The sequence below is a fragment of the Colias philodice genome, chromosome 21, assembly GCF_061535455.1.
Source record: "Colias philodice isolate Cphi_HAF_F1 chromosome 21, ilColPhil1 Martin Lab GWU primary, whole genome shotgun sequence".
NCBI classification, from domain to species: domain Eukaryota; kingdom Metazoa; phylum Arthropoda; class Insecta; order Lepidoptera; family Pieridae; genus Colias; species Colias philodice.
The window spans coordinates 8,123,326-8,145,517 of NC_143106.1; the positions used below are offsets into that span (position 1 = coordinate 8,123,326).

At 32.7% G+C, this 22,192-nt stretch overlaps 1 protein-coding gene across 2 annotated transcripts in view; it reads right to left on the bottom strand.

The window, feature by feature from the left end:
* Window positions 1-21,749, bottom strand: part of Gld (Glucose dehydrogenase) — a 69,250-nt gene extending 47,501 nt beyond the window's left edge. For both annotated transcript variants that reach the window (XM_089708836.1, XM_089708835.1), the window contains exon 1: window positions 21,595-21,749. The gene's annotated coding sequence lies outside the window, so the exon portion shown is untranslated. The remainder of the gene's footprint in view (window positions 1-21,594) is intronic.
* Between the last annotated feature and the right edge of the window lie 443 nt (window positions 21,750-22,192).

Here is a 22,192-nt window from a genome sequence, read left to right on the forward strand (position 1 = left end):
ATCATCCAATACATATAATAAAATTGTGGAAAAGTGATGTCTGTACAATTAAAATATGTAGAAAAAAATTAGCAGGTGTTATTATTATCGAGAAATCGAGAGAAACCATTTTTTTCTCTTAAAAGCTCCCCCCCTCCCACTTCCCGAACTCCGATTGACCGTAATTTATTTTTCCTTACATTTTTATCATATCCTTTTCTAATGGGTTTCATCCTACTGCGATTTTTTTTTGTTTCAAAAATTATCTACCCTGGTGTATAGGTAAATTTTCCACATAAAATGTCCTTTAAATTATGTCGTATTATATTTTTAACCCCCGACGCAAAAAGACTGGTGTTATGTGTTTGACCGCTATGTATTTCTGTGTGTGTGTGTCTGTCTATGGCACCGTAGCTGGCTAACAGGTAAACCGAATTAGATGCGGTTTTTTTTGTTAGGCAGAATATTTTCCGACGCTGGTTCTTAGATAAAGTGTATCAAAATTGGTTCATCCACTTATTATACCTACATAGGGGTAAAAGTGGGAATGAAAAAAATGAAAGTTATAATTTATTTTTAAAGATCGTCGGGAAGTTTATGAAATTATTTATTCCTTTTTCTATACACTTTTCTTCGTCTAAACGGTTTAGTTACGTGCTCTCTCTCTCTTCAGCCTTTAGTTACGTGCGTGAGACAGGAAAGATCTAATTTGGATTTGTTTCTGGATTTGATAAAAACTGAGTATCGATTAAGCTGATCAGTGGCTACTGGCTACACCATAGATTATTAAAAACATCCGTTTAAGAAAGGAAGGAAATAGAATTTGCTCCTCTCCCCCCCCCCCCATGGTTCCTAAAAAATAATATGACATAATTTAAAAGAAATTTTACGTAGAATTAGTTAGGCATTTCTTTTTTGATTTTCGATATTATATACTAATCATAATTTTTAATTACAATATGTAGTAACTATTTGGTATAGGTTAGGCATTTCATTTCTTGATTTTCTTTAATAATTTGGTACGTAAGTTTTTTAGCTCAGTTTAGTAAGAAATTTTAATAACAATTCTTTTAATTATTTATGGTAGTACAACAGTACAGTATGGTTGTACGTATTTACTCAATAATTGTATGTTAAGTAGTAATTCAGCATGGGCGTAGCCACGGTGGGGCTGGGTGGGGCGCTTACCCTGGCTTTGATCTGGTAGGTACTAATTGTGAAGGGGAGTGGGCGTGGGCGTGGGATTGGGACTGAACGTGGCATATGGCGTGGGAGTGCGAGTGGGCGCGGGAGTGGGAGCATGAAAATAAAAATGATTTTTTATTGTTGCCCCACCCTGAGCCCATGGTCATAGGTCCCATAGTCACTATTCCACGCGAACGAAGTCGCGGGGACAGCTAGTAGACAAATATAATCAGAAAGCTTTGAACTCCTAAGCTCAACCATAAAAGATAGACATTTATGATGTCGGGAGATATTTTTTATATAATATGGAGAACATTTCTTTCATACTTGATTTCTGTGTAGCTTTAACCATTAAGATACACGCATTAAGAACGCACACGCGACGAAAGCTTAAAAATGGAGTTGCTGCTCTGCTCACGAATATGAAAAATAATTGTACCAAGTTTCGTTTAAATCCGTCGAGTAGTTTTTGTTTCTATAACGGTTATACAGACAGACAGACGGACAAACATTTTTGACGTCGATGTCGATCTCTAATCACCTCGTGATAGTTATTTAGGAAATATATTTCATGTGCAGAATTGACCTCTACAGATTTAATATAAGTAGGTATACATATATTTAGATTCCAATTTCCATGTAACGTTAAATTCGACTATATAATAACTAACAGACAACGCAGGTTACTCTCGTTTCCGTAAGTTGAGGCGGCTACATATTCGGTCCTAATAACATGACTTTTTGTGAACGAAACGACAGCGCGGTTTAATTCGATGGCAACACCATCAGAAAAAAGGAAATATTTTTAACTTTGAAAAAATATTATGATTTACAGTTTACACTATTAATACTATTTTAACATTAACACAAAATATAAGACTGTGAGTGTGTAAAAATAAATCCAGCTAGTTTCACATCACACTTATGTTTATGATTAGGTATACGACATGAAAATATATTAATTACCAAGCAATAATCATACAGATAAATACTGAACAAAAGTATTAACAGTCAAAGTATATTTTTACTAACAACATGTAAATGATGAAGGAATAATAATTATCAACGAACTAACCTTTTTGTATTAGAGTCCCGCCTCGTGATCGAATTATTAAAACACGAAGATTTTTAAAAATGTAACCAATGAACACAATCAATATTAGATTAACTGTAATGGTGTCTAGTTTGACTTAAAATAATATACATCTACCCTCACTTTTAAAAATGTAGTATATTCACACGAATTATATAAGCGCACCTTATAGGGAAGGGAAGATTTATTATGGGTTAAAGAGTTAAATAAATAAATAACATAATTATATTTAAATTATTAATTTTTAACATTGTGTTCAGTAGTGTTAACATGTAAATTGATTTGATTTTTACGAAATCTCATAGATGGCGCTGAATCAAATTTGTCTTTATAGTACTAAGATTCATTAAACAGTTTCTCTGCCCAAATTACGTAAATGACGTAGTTTTTATAGTGTAAAGCTAGATTATAGCATGGCTTACTCAAAAACAACATTTAAACATGAGTCTTTAGATTGTACGCTGTCGTAGTACACGGAATACGTAAGAAAAGTAAAGGTTCACAGCTCCTCCCCCGGAGGTGATAGCATGATAATATGTTTAAAAAAACCTCACACGACCTGTTAGTAATATTCATGCAAAATTTGAAGTCAATCTATGCAGTACTTTTCGAGATTAGCTCGGACAAACATACAGACAAACAGACAAACAGACAAACAGACAAACAGACAAACAGACAAACAGACAAAAATTCTAAAAACTATATTTTTGGCTTCTATATCGATTATAGATCATGGATTATGTATTCTTTTAAAAAAATATTCAATGTACAGTTTTGACTTTCCTACGATTTTATTATATGTATAGATGATAATTTTTACGACTGACGTGCGAAGTAGGTATTTATTAGGTATACATATTACACATACGTATTATATGTACAATGTACATATTACATGTACGGAATATTTAAATGTAACTTCTAATAAAAGACACACAACACCATATTTAGTTAATAATACATTAAAAGGACATCTCTTATTAAACCTTGAAAAATTACCAAGGTTGGTAATTAGAAGCGTAATTTCTTATTTTTAGCCCTCATTAGTGTGAGCTACTATGTATTAAGTATTCTGTGCCCCCATATTTATTAGGTATACCTATATCATTAACATGTTTTAATAATAGTAACTCAAATATTATGATTATCGATATTTTAATCAACACGACTAAGTTTATCTACTTATTTACTGCGTTTAAATTTTATAATATTCATTACATTCAAACAAAGGGCCATTAAAATCGTCCTATTTGTACATTTAGGTATGTGTTTGGTGTATTTTTTAGGCCGCCCCCTTGGTACAATGGTTGACGCGTGAGCGTAGAACCGAGAGGTCCTAGGTTCGATTCCCGTTGGTGACGAAGTAAAAAAAGAAGAAAAAAAATGTCTTGGTCTGGCAGCACCCAGAAGGCTGATCACTTACTTTTCCCTAAAGAAAATCGATCAGTGAAACAGATGTATGCACAATGCATCTGCCACTTACCCCACTAGGGGACATGGGACTTCACTTCTTGGTGTATTTTAATAGGTAAGTACTTTATTTTACATAGTACCACAGAATATATTATAATAGTAATATAGTACCTTATAGGTAAACCATATAGTGGGAACGAGGTGCTATTATACTTTATCTCGCTCGACACAAATATCAAGTAGAATCTTGAATCTTAAGTAACGAAACAATTAAGAGAACCCAATATTATAAACCAAAAAAATAGACGATTGTTTCTTACATTGAGTTCCCAACCTGGTTCCCACGGGTGATAAACAGTGTGTATAAATACCCAAGGTGTTATTATATAAGCAATATATTATAACCACTGCTGGATGACCGTTTTCATACGCAGGCTTCAACCGCGTTTTCAAAGAAAATCCCGCATAGTTCTCGTTCCCGTGAGATTTCCAGGATCAAACCTATTCTATGTATTAATCCCTTATTACCCTCTATATGTGTGCTAAATTTTATTGTAAACGGTTGTAGTATTTGGGTGAAAGAGTAACAAACATACATACACATACATCCATCCACACAAACTTTTGCATTCATAATATTAATTGTAGGACCTAGTCGCCTAGGCCTTTTCGCTGACATGGATTTTCGATTTTTAAAGTTGTTTTTTTTTTTCGTAATGTTATCATATAACTACGGTGTATCATTTTCAGAGTTAATATTTTGGATTTTGTATATTCAACTAATATGGATAGAATTTAAAAGGGAAGGGCTATCATGAATCGATTAAAAATTAAAACGTTATACGCGACATTCCGAATATATGGAACTTGTAAAAATTAGTCAATGTAAGGGCAAAAATCTTTAGAATTAGAATCTCTAGTTGACAATACTAGGCCAGTAATTCAAGTTGCAATTAAACGCTTATATAAATAAATCACTAGTTACGTGTTGATGTATATAGAAATCAAGAGGAAACCGGGTCGGGCACATATGTCAAAGTACTATTATATAATGCTGGACTAGATACTTGCCTGTGAGGAAAGTTCATTTGAAGTTATTATGAGGAAAACTCTATATGGTTAAATAGATACTACATATTATTCTGTACAATTTGCCATACCTTTGAGTCGAATACATTACATTTATATTTGTTTTCAAATAAGAAATTTCTTTAGTAAATAATGTATACTATACATTGTATAGGGTGACGGCAAAAAAACTGAATTAATGCAATTTGTAAAGTCGTTTTCAAGAAACAAGATAAACGAGGATTATTTTTTAACCAACGTTCTCAGAACCTCGTAGGATCTCAATTCGTATCGTATATTTTACTAACGATAAGATTACCTTAGTAAATATGTTGATAGCAAAATAAATGATCGTCTCTACAAGTTCAAACTGGCTTATATTCATAAGCAACATAATTTTAATCAGCAGTCAGTTTACTAAATACTACGTAAACATACTACACTTTATATTACACTAGCTGTGCTCCGCGGTTTTACCCGCAGTGCTCGGCTCCTGTTGGTCTTAGCGAGATGATAATATATAGCCTACTAGCTTTCCACCCGCGCGGCGGCATCGCCCGCGCAGTCAAAGAAAAACCCGCATAGTTCCCGGAATAAAACCTATCCTATGTCCCGGGGTAAAAAGTAGCCTATGTCCTTTCTCGGGTATCAAAATATCTCTATACCAAATTTCATGCAAATTGGTTCAGTAAGTAGTTAAGGCGTGATTGAGTAACAGACAGACAGACAGAGTTACTTTCGCATTTATAATATTAGTATGGATATAGCCTTCCTCGATAAATGGGCTATCTAACACTAAAAGTATTTTTCAAATCGGACCAGTAGTTCCTGAGATTAGCGCGTTCAAATAAACTCTTCAGCTTTATAATATGTATTAGTATAGATTTTAGATTCTGTAAGTGTAACACACGTGATGATTTTCCTGTCCACACATTAAAGTTAATGAATAGGTAACCTCGAGCTTTCAATAAACGAATTTTGCTAGTATTTTTTTTATAAAGATTAAATACATTAATATCACAAAAATAGATTATTTCAAGAGCAAGTGAGTGGCGATGCACCGCGGAATGTCAAGGAGCAATTGAATTCGACTGCTCGTTATTGAGATATACTGAAATATATAATAATTTGGCTTCTATTTTAGAAAATCACAAGTATGTGAGAGGCCAAATATGAGCCTGTGAAGGAAAAGATATTGATTCAGTGATGCTTTAAACCTGCAAACAATTTTAAGTTTAATATTGCTGCCTAAAGAAAAACCTTCCCGTTTTTGTAACATTACGGTCATATAAAATTCTTAACACACTTGTTAAATAAAATAACAAATCTATCAGGTGCTAATTTTAGACGACTCCCTATAACAGACACCTTAGATGCAAGTACCTATATAGGTATAGGAAGTTGTTCCCGAACAAAACAAATCAACCTTTCACTAAAATTATATCGACAATATCAACACATAATATTAACAATAATCTTAAGCGCGTCACACACGGTGAAGATACAATTAATGACCCGAAACACTGACACAAAATTTCGGGTCATTTGTAACAGGATGGCGGTTCTACAGTTGTCTTAGTACGCATTGACAAAAAGAAAAATGATGGTCAGAACGCTGATACCGGATACCTTAAGATACTGTAATATTTTATATTATAGAATCTTAACAAAAAATATTATAGTATCTTCACCGTGTGTGACCTCCATTATCAAATATACCAAACAGAGGATGGCTACTAGCATATACCTTGACATAACACGACTTCACGACACCTCTCACTTGCTCGTGAAACCGCTCTTGATAATTTTCACGAACTTCCAAAACAAGTTATATTTTTATTCCTAATAATATTGTTTTTTTTTTATTTGATTGATATACTTATTATCAAGCATCCACCTTGACCCTCCGCATAAAAAAGTATCTGTTAGTACTTACCTATATGATAACTACATAGATAAACAACAATTTTCATGTGAGATTTCACTGAATGGTGAAATCAGACATAAATTAGTTATATCCTATGGGTTCGCCCCGGCTTTGCCCGTGGTACGTACATGTTTCCTCTGTATAAAAATCATCCACGTACTTCAGGGAATATAAAAAAAGAAAGAATTAACGAAATCGCTTTAGCTGTTCTCGAGATATGCGCTTAGCAACACATTTGATATTACACAACACATTTCATAATATTATTATCATTTTGATTATTATACTAGCGGTCTGCTCCGGCTTCGCCCGTGGTACCTACTTACATGTTTACGTTTTCTCCATAAGAACAATCCTCGTACTTCAAGGAATAATATAAAATAAGAATTATCAAAAACGGTCCACCCGTTCACGCGTGATGCCGTGTCCAAGGGAAATAAGGATTTATTTTTACTAGTACATATGTATATTATGAAGAATAGTAGTATATTATAACTAGTTTAATATGTATAAATAATATGCATAAAGCTTCGAATTTTATAAAAGTCGGCGTATCAAATAACTAGCTGCTCCGCGCGGTTTCACCCCCGTGGCTCCACTCCTGTTGCCCGTAGCGTGATGAAATATAGCCCTTAACCTTCCTCGATAAATGGGCTATCTAACACCGAAAGAGTTTTTCAAATCGGACCAGTAGTTCCCGAGATTAGTGCGTTCAAACAAACAAACAAACAAACAAATTCTTCAGCTTTATAATATTATAGATTAAAACAGTAAATATTCCTTGAACGCGAGTTAAACATGGATTATAATATTATCATGTATGAATATAATTTTATTAGCCACCATGTTAAAATAAAACTTGCTCTATAATAATATTTTTATTTTAATGGTGTCTTTCAAGATGTAGTTCAAGATTATTTGCTGATGCAATTTCTCCTGTGGTGACGATATGCAAACATTTCATTTTATTTGCCCAAATTTAATCAATAAATAAAGTTTAAAAATATCGACTTGACTTATTTGGAATATATTGACCTTATTATTTTATCTTTTAAGTTGTTCTTGAATTTCACATCTTGTGGTCGCTAGATATATTTGTAGGTACACACTGAGTGAAATTATTATATTTTAATAGCTGTACTACGTGGTTTTACCGCATTTCTCCGCCGAAAAGAATTTTTCAAATCGGACCAGTAGTGCCGGAGATTAGCGCGTTTAAACAAACAAACTCTTCAGCTTTATATTATTAGTATAGATACTAACATCAAATATACTTTTTAACAAATATTACATAATATTATGTCGCTACATATTACGTATATAAAAAAGTCCTCCACAACGCACGCAAATATTGAAAGCATTGGCAATTAATCCCATTCATTATCTTGCTTTTTATTATTTTACAACTCTGTAAGACGAAAGTTTGTGATATCGCACCTAATTAATGAATTCACATGTTTTTAACCGAGTTGAAAAAAGGTTATCAATTACGCTACATGCATGTCTTTTGTCATGTCAATCATTCGTTTAGTCTTATAATGAGTGAGAGACGAGAGTAAACTTATTAGTTGTGATTATACTTTTTTACACAGGCGATGTCGCAGCACACAGTTATTATTGGCATAAATAAGTGAGAAACTAATCTAGAATATCTGGCTTTGTCGGATAGAACGCGTACCAACTGAGCGCGTCAGAGCGCTAACTTGACACATCGCTATGACGCTGAATCGTGTTGTATAATGCGGTAACATACCGTCAAACAGAGCGCGGACGCTCTGTCGCGCTACATTGGCCTTATAATTCTGTAACGTAAACAAACGTTGGTAGACCTAAATAAATAAATAAATGTATGCCAATACTAACTGTGTAAAAAAGCCAATAGCGCATAGTACACACTACACTGTACAATACGGTACTATTCCACCAATAATGTTAGAAGATGTGTAAGCTATGTGTTTGTAAATATAAATAACCAATCATATCCCTTCATTTAGCTTGAAGTTTGAAGCGTTTAGCGTTCGAACCGATAATATTGGTTATTTACAAACTCATTCCTCGCCACACATCCTCACTCATTATTGGTGTAAAAGCACCCTTCATCTTGGCGTCATAACGCAGGCATCTGCCCCCCTAGTCAAGTGGCTTTCTGTTAGCGTAGCGTTCAATAGAATAGACTACGAATGTATGAGATTGACGTAGGCTGTAGATAAACGTATCTACAGCTTACGTCAATCTCATACATTCGTAGTCTATTCTATTGAACGCTACGCTAACAGAAAGCCACTTGACTAGGGGGGCTGTAGATACGTTTATCTACAGCCTACGTCAATCTCATACATTCGTAGTCTATTCTATTGAACGCTACGCTAACAGAAAGCCACTTGACTAGGGGGGCAGATTAGCGTTCTGACGCGCGCTAATAACGCGTTCTATCTAGCAGAGCTATAAGTTGTATTAACGTTATTAAATGTACTCAAGTTATCTTGCAATTTATTTTGATGACAGCAGAGTGGATCTAATACGTTAGTATATCATTTATCACTGTGTTGTAAGAAATTAAATTGAAATGAGGTGGAAAATGTATTGCTTAATGTCAATATGATCTTATATAGAATTCTTTGGAAGAGTAAAAGTGATCATGTATGATGTAGGTATATATGAAAATTAAAAGGCAATAATATTGTTTGGCTTAGTCAAAAAATCTGATTTTGATGTTGTACAGACAATGTTCAACATTTTTCCAACCGCGTATGCGCTGTCGATTGAATTGAATTTACAGTATAGATTTATCATCAATTAATTAATTTTGAGTCCAAAAATTTAACTTTTCGTAATAAAGCTTTTCAAAAGTATTTCGATCTGAAAAGAAAAACTTTATAAGCCTCTCTGTGTGACCCTCTTGAACTAATACAATAAAAAGAAAAACACTTCCTCATACAAAACATCAAATTCGTCAATAGAATCGCGATAATAAAACAAGAGACGATATCACAGATACAAAATTACCAAGGTCTTTAACTCAGTAGATAATTTATTTTTTAACAGTATAATGACATTTAATAGCTTCCTGACGTTGGCCGTTATTGGAACACTTATTTTAATTGTCGCAGGAAATCTGCATAGATCGACTTTTACTATTTCTTTGTCATCAAAATTAACGTAATACCACAGTTATACCACAATGTACAGATACAAACAGTAGGGAAACTTCAAAACACGTTCGAAATGGCTCACACACACAAGCTAGCGGGTATACGAGAATCGTAATGATATTCCTTGCAATAATATCCTTTCGATACTCGTAAACATGAGTGATGAAGTTTCCCTACTGGTTGTATCTGTTTATTGTGGGTATACCTATACTGATGCGTATTGTAATTAATTCAAATTTCCATCTTATTATCTAAACAAATAGTATTTTAAACTATTATGTATAATATATACTACCGACTTATTAAACTGAACTTCAGTCTAACATTAATGTCTAATAGATGTATAATTCGTTACAATTCAGTTACTTTTGAGAGGAAATTAAATTATTCGGTAGAGTTGGTACATTGATTGATAGGAAATAATTTGCAAATAATAAGTAATTTGTATATTATTAATTTATTATGTTGCTTGGGTTAATGTAGTTTCTATTAATATAATATTAGGTCAAGTTAAATAGTTCTTATTTATAAATATTTAATAAGTATATTGCTTCTGTTATAAATTTAGCTAAATTAAGTAAATAAGTTGTTCATACATGACATTTTGTACTTAAATTGCAATGTATGTTATTACAAGGTCAATGAACATGTAATTTTAATGTTACCAATAAACTATTAATGTTACATTTAAACTTAATTTAATCGATAGATATACCTAGATATCTTAATTTTATATCTATTTAGTGTGGCTATATTATATTATCAAATAAATAAGGATTTATTTTTGAGCAATCTACAAAAAACAAACGTTAACTAGTAAAAATGTTGTGTGGTTTTATGAAACCACGGTAAAAGTGAAACTGTTCGAACGGTTCCGAACACTGCTTTGTGTAGCGCATGTCGCGTGACGGTCAGCTGCCGAGTAGGTATACCTACTCGGCAGCCGCAATACACGCGACATGCGCTACACAGACCAAAAAGTTTGAGACGATGTAATAAAAGTTTCACTTTAATAATTAAGTTTAGGACATAATTTTATATGATTCGGGGATTTACCGCCAAACAATAAACATTAAACATTCACAATAATGCTACGGATATATAAACAAAATATTAAAGTTTTATAATATTAGTGCAAAAACTAATCACGACCGATAAAAGGTCCCTAAAAGACCTATCCGGTTTGTACAAGGTTCAAACGTACTGTGGCAATGACATTATACTACAATAGTACTTTGTTTACGTAATATCGTGAATGACTAATACAGTAGACCCGCGTTATTCCGACAATCGTTTTGTAGGGCCTTGTCGAAGTATCGAATTTGTCGGATTATAGGGTGCTGCCTAGAGATCCCCCTATAGTCCGGACTTTTTCATGCAGAGTACCTTGTAATTCGACAAATAACGGACATAATCTATATCTTCTTATATATAAAAATGAATCGCAAAATGTGTTGGTAAGCGCATAACTCGAGAACGGCTGAACCGATTTCGATAATTCTTTTTTTATTATACATATTTCTTGAAGTACGAGGATGGTTTTTAATTTTTATGTAGAGAAAACGTAAAAACGCAGTATTATATAAAACTCAAAGGTGACTGATATAGTGATCTATCAACGCACAGCCCAAACCACTGGATGTATCGGGCTGAAATTTGGCATGCAGGTAGATGTTAGGACGTAGGCATCCGCTAAGAAAGGATTTCCCGAAATTCTTGCGGGAACGGGGAAAAACGGGGATGCACGTACAAAGTCGTGGGCGGAAGCTAGTAATAAGATAAGATGTTATAGGTACTTCTGATTCAGAAGTACATAGCTACAAATCATGCTTCATTGTGTATTTTGGAATTGAAACAATATCTTCGAGTAGAGCACAATAGTGGTGGAACTTTTTTATGTACAGGTTGTACACTGTTAAATCATGCTTGAGCGACGTAAAAATTGTCAAAAAATTCAGCAATTTTAGACATGTCGGATTACAGGGGGCGACGGATAGGCCAGGGGCCGGTGTAACGCGGGTCTACTATATACCGTTTGGTAAGACTGCTTGCGGCACTATGACTCATAATAATTAATGATTGTAAAGATACAAAGATTCATTTGTTTTGCCTTGAACTGTTATCTATGTTATCTATTGAATAAATGTTTCTTTTGGGTCTGTCTGTTAGTGTTGTACTTAATCTACAAAATATGATATTGTACCTCTATGTTAAATAATTATAAGTACAACTCATACAGGAATTTTAAATGGTCTATCTGTACGTCTGTAATTTGAAATGGTTAGACCTTTTGAGTATAGACTAGAGTCTAGACCAATTTTTGTTTTCAAATCGGCCAAAAGTTCTCAATTCGTAGACAATTATACAGTATACTGTACATTGTGTATACCTATATGTACTGTGTAACTATATATTTTTAACATTTATGTTGCCATCAAAAAATCTTTAATGCAGACGAAGCGGTATGAGATAGTTTGAGTACTAGTATGGTATTATCTTATCTGTGTTTTGAGATAAATTTTAATGGTTGTTTCATGGTAGAGCTTAATTATTATTAATGGCAGACCTTGTAATTTCGATTATTGTTATAGATATTTGCCAAACAATAGGAGATTTAATCTTATACAAATTCGGGGTCATGAATCCTATACAGTACTAAGTATAGACATTTAAATAAATATGAATTACTCAATTATTATTAAATATTATGAAATACGAATGTATAGAGAGTTTGCTTGTTTGTTTATTTAACCGCGCTAATCTCAGAAACTACTGGTCCGATATGAAAAATTATTTCAGTGTTAGATAGCCCATTTCTCGAGGAAGGCTATAGGCTATATACATATATTATATTATCATCATACTAAGACCAACAGGAGTGGAGCACTGCGGGTAAAACCGCAAGACACAGCTAGTAAATAATTTTATGATATTTTCAATAAAATTTTGATCCTAGCCCAGTTAACTTGGCCAATTCAGTTATGTAGATAATTGCATGTATGTAGATAATTATTGTATGACGTCAAAAATTAAATAAAGTCATATCTTTTACAATATCATGTTTAAGGATATTCTAAGTCACGTCGTCCTGAAACACTATCTTCATTTGAATCTTTCGTGTCATCAGAAGGTGAAAACATAGAAAGTGCAACACTACTTGTTGCATACAATATGCGCCTTCGTAACTATCTCTCGTTAATTGGCTTGGTTCCAAATTGGTAGTATCGGAAGTTCGTTAGGATCTATGAAATAAGGATGAAATGTTGTTCTGTATGGTTTAGATGTTTATAGAATTAACTATACATGGAATAAATAAACGTTTATTTGTATTAAGTACCTAAATCTGCCGAAAAGAAAGCGAAAACTAACATAAAATGCTCTTTATAGAGATTAAGGTTCTCTTTGTTATTATATCACAGCCATATTATTAAACTAGATTTCCGCCCGCGGCTTCGCCCGCGTTTTCAAAGGAAAACCCGCATAGTTCCCGTTCCCGTGGGATTTCCGGGATAAAACCTATCCTATGTGTTAATCCAAGTTACCCTCTATATGTGTGCTAAATTTCATTAAATGTAATCGGTTCAGTAGTTTTTACGTGAAAGAGTAACAAACATCCATACATCCATACGTCCATACAAACTTTCGCCTTTATAATAGTATTAAGATTAAAATACTGTTCATCTATTATGATTAATTAATTTTCTCTCGTACAGTAATTGATGTAACATTTAATGTAGAGTTGGATGCAAAAAAACTGAAAAATAGAGATGAAATAAAATATTTTTTAAACAGCTGCAGCGTTTAGAAGCGATACGTGTTTCTATAAAAAAATATGTTTCCTGATATTGTGATAGTTTCTATTTTATTTATTAAATAATTTGTGACGGTGGAATCTTACATAGATAATACCTTTAAGCACAATATTGTATGAAAAGGTAGTCATTTGTGATTAGTTTATGAATTAAGCGTAATTTCGTAAATTAGGTATCTAATGTCTCAATTATATTGTATTTTGTGTGGGTGTGTTTAGGAATCCTAAGAATGCCTTCATTTGAATGTTTTATGCATGTATTACAACTACACATTATATAATATTCATTCATTCATTCATTATATATAATACATTTAATCTATGACTTTACTTAATATTATAAAGCTTGTTTGAATGCAGTAATCTTAGGAACTATTAGTCCGATTTGAAAAATTATTTCGGTGTAAGATAGCCCATTTATCGAGGAAGGCTATATATACATATTATCAAACGCTAAGGCCAGCAGGAGCGGAGCAATGCGGGTAAAACCGCGGGGTACAGTTAGTGATTACTTCATATAGTACTGGTAAATATTAATGATTGTTACCGATATTATAATGAATTTTGTATTACGGTATATTAAGAAACCAAGAATAATTTAAGTGTATAAAATAAATGCTAAAGGAGTAACTTTATCAAAGTTACTCCTTTCTCGCCAGAGAATACAAGATCTGATCAGTTAGATCTGATTAGTTGGCTTGTTTGGTTTTCACTTATCAGTAATTTAGTAAGGATTTTTTCGCCCACTGAAGATAAGATAAAAGCGATGTTAGTCACACGATATCTTTATAATAAAAACCGGCCAAGTGCGAGTCGGAACGCACGAAGGGTTCCGTACGTATTACCATTACCTATAGAAAATCACGTTTAAAAAATGAAAAAAAAAACGCGTTAAGTAATTGTATGGGCCCCATAATATTTAAGGGCTTTTATTCAACGGGCGAAGCTAGGGCGGACCGCTAGTTTGAAATAAATTCTAGACCACGTGGCAGGAAACTGTACCTATTCGAAATACCTTTGTTTGAACATCGGGAACTTTCTCTTCGTCCTAAGAACGATGTAATGTCAATGTAAATAGAAATTTATGTAGTACCATGAAGGTACCACGTAGTCATGTACATATTGGAGTGTCTTAATATTTATGATATAATCAATTTATAGCTCTTCTGTTCACAAAGATAATTCTAAATCCTCGAACAACGTTTTTCAAATGACAATAATTTAATTTTGAATAATATGTGCTCCATGCTCTATCTTCTAATATCATTTTTATTTGATCACATTACTAGTTACTCCAATGGAGAGATTTATTATATTTTTTTTGTTATATTACAATTATTTACTATGATAATTGATAACCTATTGATAGCTAAATAGCTTACCTATATTTGAAATATTAATTTAATTTGAATAGCCCTTAAATACTCTTAAAAATGGTTTGCTAGTAATAAACGTTTTTCTGAATCGGAATTAAGTTGCAATATGACATTCCTCTAATGTATACAGGATTTGCCTTTCACACACCATGTACTTGGTTTTTCCTAGCATTAGAAGATAGATAGGGTTGCCAGTTGCCACGTACGTTACGAATTATGCTAACCAAATATACAAAAAAATACGTGTTGCACTCGAAGGCTGCCGTGGTAAAGCTATTGCATAGCATTGCATCGCTGTGCCGGTTGTAGTAGGGGTGACGGGTCTGCGGATGCGGTTCTACCGAATACCCGCGGCCCCGTCAATAAAGCGGCACGGCGGAACAGAGTGGAGTTTAGTCGGTAGGACCCTGCACTCAGCAGGGTGAGTCCGACATAACCCAGGGCTCTTCCCCCGAGTGCCCTGGGTATGCCTAAATGCATTCTCCACTATAAAAAAAAAAAAAAAAAAAAGGGGGTGTTAGGTTTTTTCGTTACGGAATTTTTACATTTGGTCGCCGCGCTCATGGCCCGCGATAGAAGCTATGCAATAACTTAAAAATAATTTATAATTTACACTCCATAAATATCAGTATTATGCTGGCGGTAATTTATTTTTGTGAATGAATTTTGTAATTAATTAAAATTTTAATAAGAAAATATTTAATGCGATAATTTAGGAGATTTTTTGTTTGTATCATGTAAGGCACGCGAGCAAAACCGCGGGCGCAAGAGTATACTCACGATAGTAAATTGAGCTTAAATAATGAAATAAGTATATTCAATAATTTAGATAGAGTTTCAATTCTCATAATCTTGAATCAAAGACTGAGAAATACGACAAAGTTTTAAGAAATACGACATAATGTAGGCAAATTACTGAAAGGTACTTATCGAGCATGTAGATACAATTAATTAAATTCATATCGAAGTATCCGAAAGCGCAAGAGTAACAAAAATGCAATCCAATTAAAATTGCATAATACATAAATCAAAACATCAACCACAATGCTGGACATGTATAAAATACAAAAAAGTTTCGATTTTACTACTTCCGTAAATTATATAATCACAAGGTCAAGATTACTCAGTATACTTGTAATATTATATACTCTAAGCTCAGTACCTATTTATTTAAATAATGAAAAACAACATTAACTGTGTATTGACAACCCTAGTCCTACACTAATGCATTTTTGTGCAATCGATAAAAAAACGGAAATTATTTTGTAATTGTAAAAAACTACAGATTTACTATAGAATTACGGTAATCGCGGAAACATATTTAGTATTCAGTCCAAGCACCATAATATTTTTAACTGGTAGATATTTATAAAACCTTGATATTTTTATTTTTAATTAAAATATATGGAAATAAAAGTTCATAATTAAAATGTTTATTACATTTATTGAAATGTTACGAAACAAAGATATTTGATAGCTATTTATTTTTAACTAGCTGCTCGTCCCGGCTACGCCTGGGTTGACCCGGGAATCAATTCTATAATATAATATTATATTCTATTCGATATATTCTAATTCAAATAAAAAATCAAATCTTTCCTCTCTTAAATAGTATACAGTGTAGATAGATATCACGAATAATAATATATTAAAAATGATGGGTAGGTACTTATGGGTTATTAGACACAAAAATCAAGTAAATAACAGAAAATTGAATAAAACTAACTTAATAAAAACAATAAAACTATCAGATTTCAATATTGCAAATTGGAATGATGGGACAATACCGCCAATCGGTAACGGTTATATAACTTCGTCGCTCACGCAATAAATCTGACCGACATCTTTTATTTTTTTGTTGCACGCAGCTCTAGTATCACTTATGATTTGTGATATACTTATAGATATTTGCGATTATTTTTGAGAGCTTGATAATGGGTCTATCAAGATTGGATATCTTAAGCAGATCATATTGGAATTACCTATTTGCGTCGATAGTTTAAAATAGATCTTGTGGGAATTCCCTGGTCAATAGATATTTAGTTATTTTTAAACTATTTATCTCATACCTTTTAATTATTTATAAGTTATTCAATTTCATTTTTTCTAAAAAAAACGTATTATTTGCCGTGGATCGAATTATAACAAAATTAATTCTGTTTAGATACGGCTAAGGTTCATTATAACAATAACGATTATGGTCCAAAGCGGCCTATTTTGATCAAGACTAGCATTTTGCACAGTAAACACATTATTGTAAAAAATAGTGAATAATTTCAGATTTATGTATTTTTTTTTGTGTGGTGTTTCTCAATGTTAGACAGAAGGGCTTCTACATTTTAACGCGGACGCGTGGGTGAACTGAAGGTTCACCCTAGTAGCGACATGCGCGAGGGCGTCCCCCTGCCACGGGGATCTCGAACCTCGGCTTGGGCTGTCGCTTGAGTGGAAGAGGCCGGAAGGGCCCTAGTCGGACGGGTCAGATTTATAATGGCATTGACATTCTATTGTTAATTTTTGCATACCAATCAATTGGCGATTTGTGCTGAACAATGAACTATGTAACATCTGCAAATTTTCCACATTTTTTGCAATATAAATATTTCATTTTATTTCATAAATTATATTACACTGGTGTCTTAAAACAAGACAGCCTTTTCTTTATTTGCGTCGAGAGTAAATTTTCAAGGTCGCGTCATGGCAATACATATTGTGGCAATACCGTCACATCATGGAGTAAGGCGAAGACTTTGGTATCTTTGAATCTTGCCAAAGAAGTTTCACTTCTGACACGTGCTCGGCACACACGCACCTTTCTTATTAAACTCATTGACTTAATAATACTACAAAGTAAAGTATTTTGTAAAGCCTTCCTGATGCGTGTTTACTGTTTTAGCTGTCATGCCAATACATAATTGTAACTGAGTACACCTCTAACAACACAACCAAAGAAATTTAAGCATAGGCTTACAACTGAAGCTACTAAGAAGGATAAAGTGATATTATTGCACTCTGTATTATTGAGAAACTAAACTAAAATACTAAGTTAAATTCAGAACACGCATGTACTATGAAAACTCCATTCATTAAGGAAATTAATGAATCAGATTTACACAATCGCAAACCTGGATATTTCACATAAGTCTATTTTGTTGTCACTCAGCATTAGCGAAGGTTTTTTTGATTTATTATCTCATTGAAAATAAGCTGATTAGTAAAGATTTATAATTACGTATGTAATTAATATGTATTAATATAATATTAAAGAGTAGAACTTACAGTGAATAATATCAAATCTTGGAAACTATAATATAAAACCTGTTTTTTGCATACATTATTATAAATTTATAAAGAATAGAAAAAAATTGATTACGAGGCGGGATTCGAACCCGCGTATTTCACGCCAATCCGGGGTTGACGCCTGACCAATTCAGCCACCCGTGATCCCTCCAGTGCAATCGAATTTATTCTCTCGTTTCGGTTTTATATGTCTAAGGGACACACTGCACACCATCTATTGAGATAATAATGAACTATCTCAACCAATACGAACCATTATTTCGACGATTGACGTGAAAAGTAAGGATAAAAGCACAGACTAATAATAATATACTACGTATACAAATAAAAGTAACAATTCATATCATAATCAATTCAAAATATTATAAATTTCAAAAACAACACTCAATTTTTTTCAATGCCCTTATCTTTAATTAGTGCCTAATCACAAACTTAATTTAATAACAATTTCTCTAATTAGTGACCACAAACTGTGCTATTCAAGAACATCATATTTTGAAGTCTACATCAGGATCAATATTTTTGCAACAGATATACGTAGTATTATATAAATGTATATATAACTGTTTATCATACTGTTTACTAACAAGACTTCTTAGTTCGTTAACAGTACCATCATTAACCTCCATACTCTTTGCTTCTATATACAGTGAAACCTGGTTAAGTGAGACATCAAGGGACCTGCAATGTCGTTTCACTTATAGAGGTATTCCACTTACCCAGTGTCTCAGATATACAGGTATAAATAAATATCTGTCTCATTTACAGAGGGGTGATAACGATTGTAGCTTTTGTTTTGACATTTTTCAAATAAACATCTGTATGATAGTAAAGCGAAACTAAAACTGAAGGTAATTGAAGCTCAAAATTTGTACTTACGTACTTGGAATTACGTGTGGAATTTGTGGGTAGAATAAGAATGAGTAAACAAACAATGTTGTCTCAGTTACAGAGGTTTATGCATATAAAATTTACTCGCTGTCTCAGTTATAGAGGTAACTATGATGATAAATCGAAAGAACAAATCCCAGATATAGAGGTTTAACTCGTCCCACTAACAGAGGTAATTCAGTGCCAAAGTGTTGGGACCTCAGCATGAGTTCCAGTTATGGAGGTTTCTCACTTATCCAGGTCCCACTTAACCAAGTTTCACTGTATTTAAATATATTTATCTTCAAATATATTTTGAAAGGCCCGTACGGGGTCAACTATTCGGAACAATGGATGAAGCTTGAACGAACAATAGGGGATTATCAATGTCTTGGATAACCTTTATTACATTATACACAAGAGAGACAATAAGTGTGAATGTTGGATTATCATCTTGGAGATTGAATTTGTGTTATTATCATTGATTGGAATCTGTAGTATTTTGTTTAAGTGGGTTTATTGATGTTGGTATTATTTTGTTGTGTTAGTCTTTCTTGTATGGATGGATGAACCTTAATGATGTTGGAGATACAATCTGTGTTGTGTTTTAGTTGTTTGTGCACTTCATTTATTGTGTAAATCACTTTTATTACACATGTCGATTGTATTATGATTATAATATGTATAATTTTAAACAAAATACCTGACAATAAAAATATATGTATATTATTCTTCGTATAATTATTATATTTTGGCATTTCTTATATTCACGATTCAAGTTAATAGGGTTTCATCAAATTTGTAATATCCTAACTCAAATGCATTAGCTAATAATAACTATAGAATAACACTACTTGTTTACAAAATTTAAAAAACTTGTCTTGAAACGTTGCTTAAAATATATTTACCATGAAATATAATATGCATCTTTGCTTAGTATATTTTGTGAATGGGATGAATTAAAATAGAAAGGTTCTTCCCAAGGTCCGAGTCGTCTGTCGTGACGTACAAATATCACAATTATCGTACACTTTAGTTACGCCATTTTTGAGCTTTTATGTTTCTCTTGGTAGCATATTAGATTTTATGGATTAGTGTATTGTTTTATATTCAATAAATATTGTAATGAATTATAACTCAATAGATTATTTAGAAGCAAGAGACCTACCATAGAAACACGCGTAATACATATCTATATAACGTGTGTTTCTATGGTAGAGACATAAAATTTGTTTATTACAAAATTATACAGAATCATAATTCGTTGCCTGGAAGAGATCGCTGTTTTAGCGATAAGGCCACCTAATTGTGCCTTAATATGTTTAATATTAAGTGTTCTTTATTATTGTTTAGTGTTATCATTCAAACCGAATGATAACGTAAAAGAATCAATAAATCTAAGAGAAAAAAAAACTATACATTTTTTCAAATGCCTAGGCCATAGATTGATTAAAACTTCCACACAGGGACACCCTACATACCTAATAACTACTTTTGATGGAATAGATTGATCACACTTGCAATGCTATAATCGTTGTTACAAATAACTTAGCGCATTCGTTACGGCACATATCGTTTATAACATGTAGAAGATAGTTGATCCACGCTGCTTCGTCTGTTCTCAAAAGGTTTTTTTTAATATAATTTTTATTACATTGATAATGGTGATGAGTATTTTTAACATGATATTATTATCTTCCTGAATGATTGATTATTATAAACAAAAATTATTCAGAAGCTGTAGTTCCTGGGGTTTTCTTCTCAAAAAATAAATTCGTAGATTATTACCCACCTTTTGTCTAAATTTTTCATTGTATGGATGGTTTTTTTTAAGTCCATTGTTGTATACAATAAAATAATAATGTCTATAACATTTTCTTTGGTTTATTAATTACATAAAGTTCAAAAGAAACGCACGATCTCGACTTATAGTTTGACCTAGTTTCTGATGTTGCTAAAAATAGAGCATAATATCAAGTAAAAACAATATTTATTTGTTTATTATAAGTCCGGTAATTTGTCTAAACTCTAACGTATTGGTAATGATAAAGATTTCAACGCGCTACACTACGTTCTAAATCGAAGTTCGTAAAAATTTCAAGAGCTTTGAGGTAGGTAAGTTCGGTACTTATTTGAAAGTGACGTGCTTTCTTCTGTTAGATATTATAGTAATTAAAATGATTATTAAATTTCAATTAATCATACATAAATCAATAATATCTCTCTGATTAATTTATCTCTTTTTTGCCTATTAGAAAAACTAAACAATATCAAAATTTTTTAGTAGCTTTAAATCATCACAAATAAGTTATTTATTTATCTTAAATTAAGAAAAATTGTATAATGCACACACTTCAAAATTAACCAAGCATCTAATCACCTGAATACTACTAATTATTATATAATTTAATATTACGCACCTTAACACCAGTCCAGATATAAAGTTCACTTTCGAATGCACTTTGCGTGCGGTGCGCGCGCGCGTTTGTCACAGACTGCGTGGAACGGACCAGGTCACTCGGGTTACGAGGTAGGACCTGGGGGCAAAGCCCCAGGGGCGAAGGCTCCAACTTTGCAAAGATGCTTGTCCTACTAATAGTATAAATGCGAAAGTTTGTGAGGATGGATGCATGTGTATGTGTGTGTATGTTTGTTACTCTTACACGCAAATTTTACTGAATAGATTACGATGCAATTTGGCACACACATAGAGGGTAACTTATATTAACACATAGGATATGTTTTATCTTTGAAATCCCACAGGAACGGGAACTATGCCGGTTTTTCTTTGAAAATGCGGACGAAGCTTCGGGTGGAAAGCTGGTTTTTAAATAAAATAATGTGTGTTTGAATGTACATATTTAGTTTTAATTTTAATGCTATTTTTGAAGGACATAGATTTATGAGGTTTGTATGATTGTGGTGGCAATAAAGAGTTTCAAAATTTATGAATTCATATTTATATTTATAAAACGATGAGCGAACAATATATTATGTTATATTTTAATCTAATAAAGA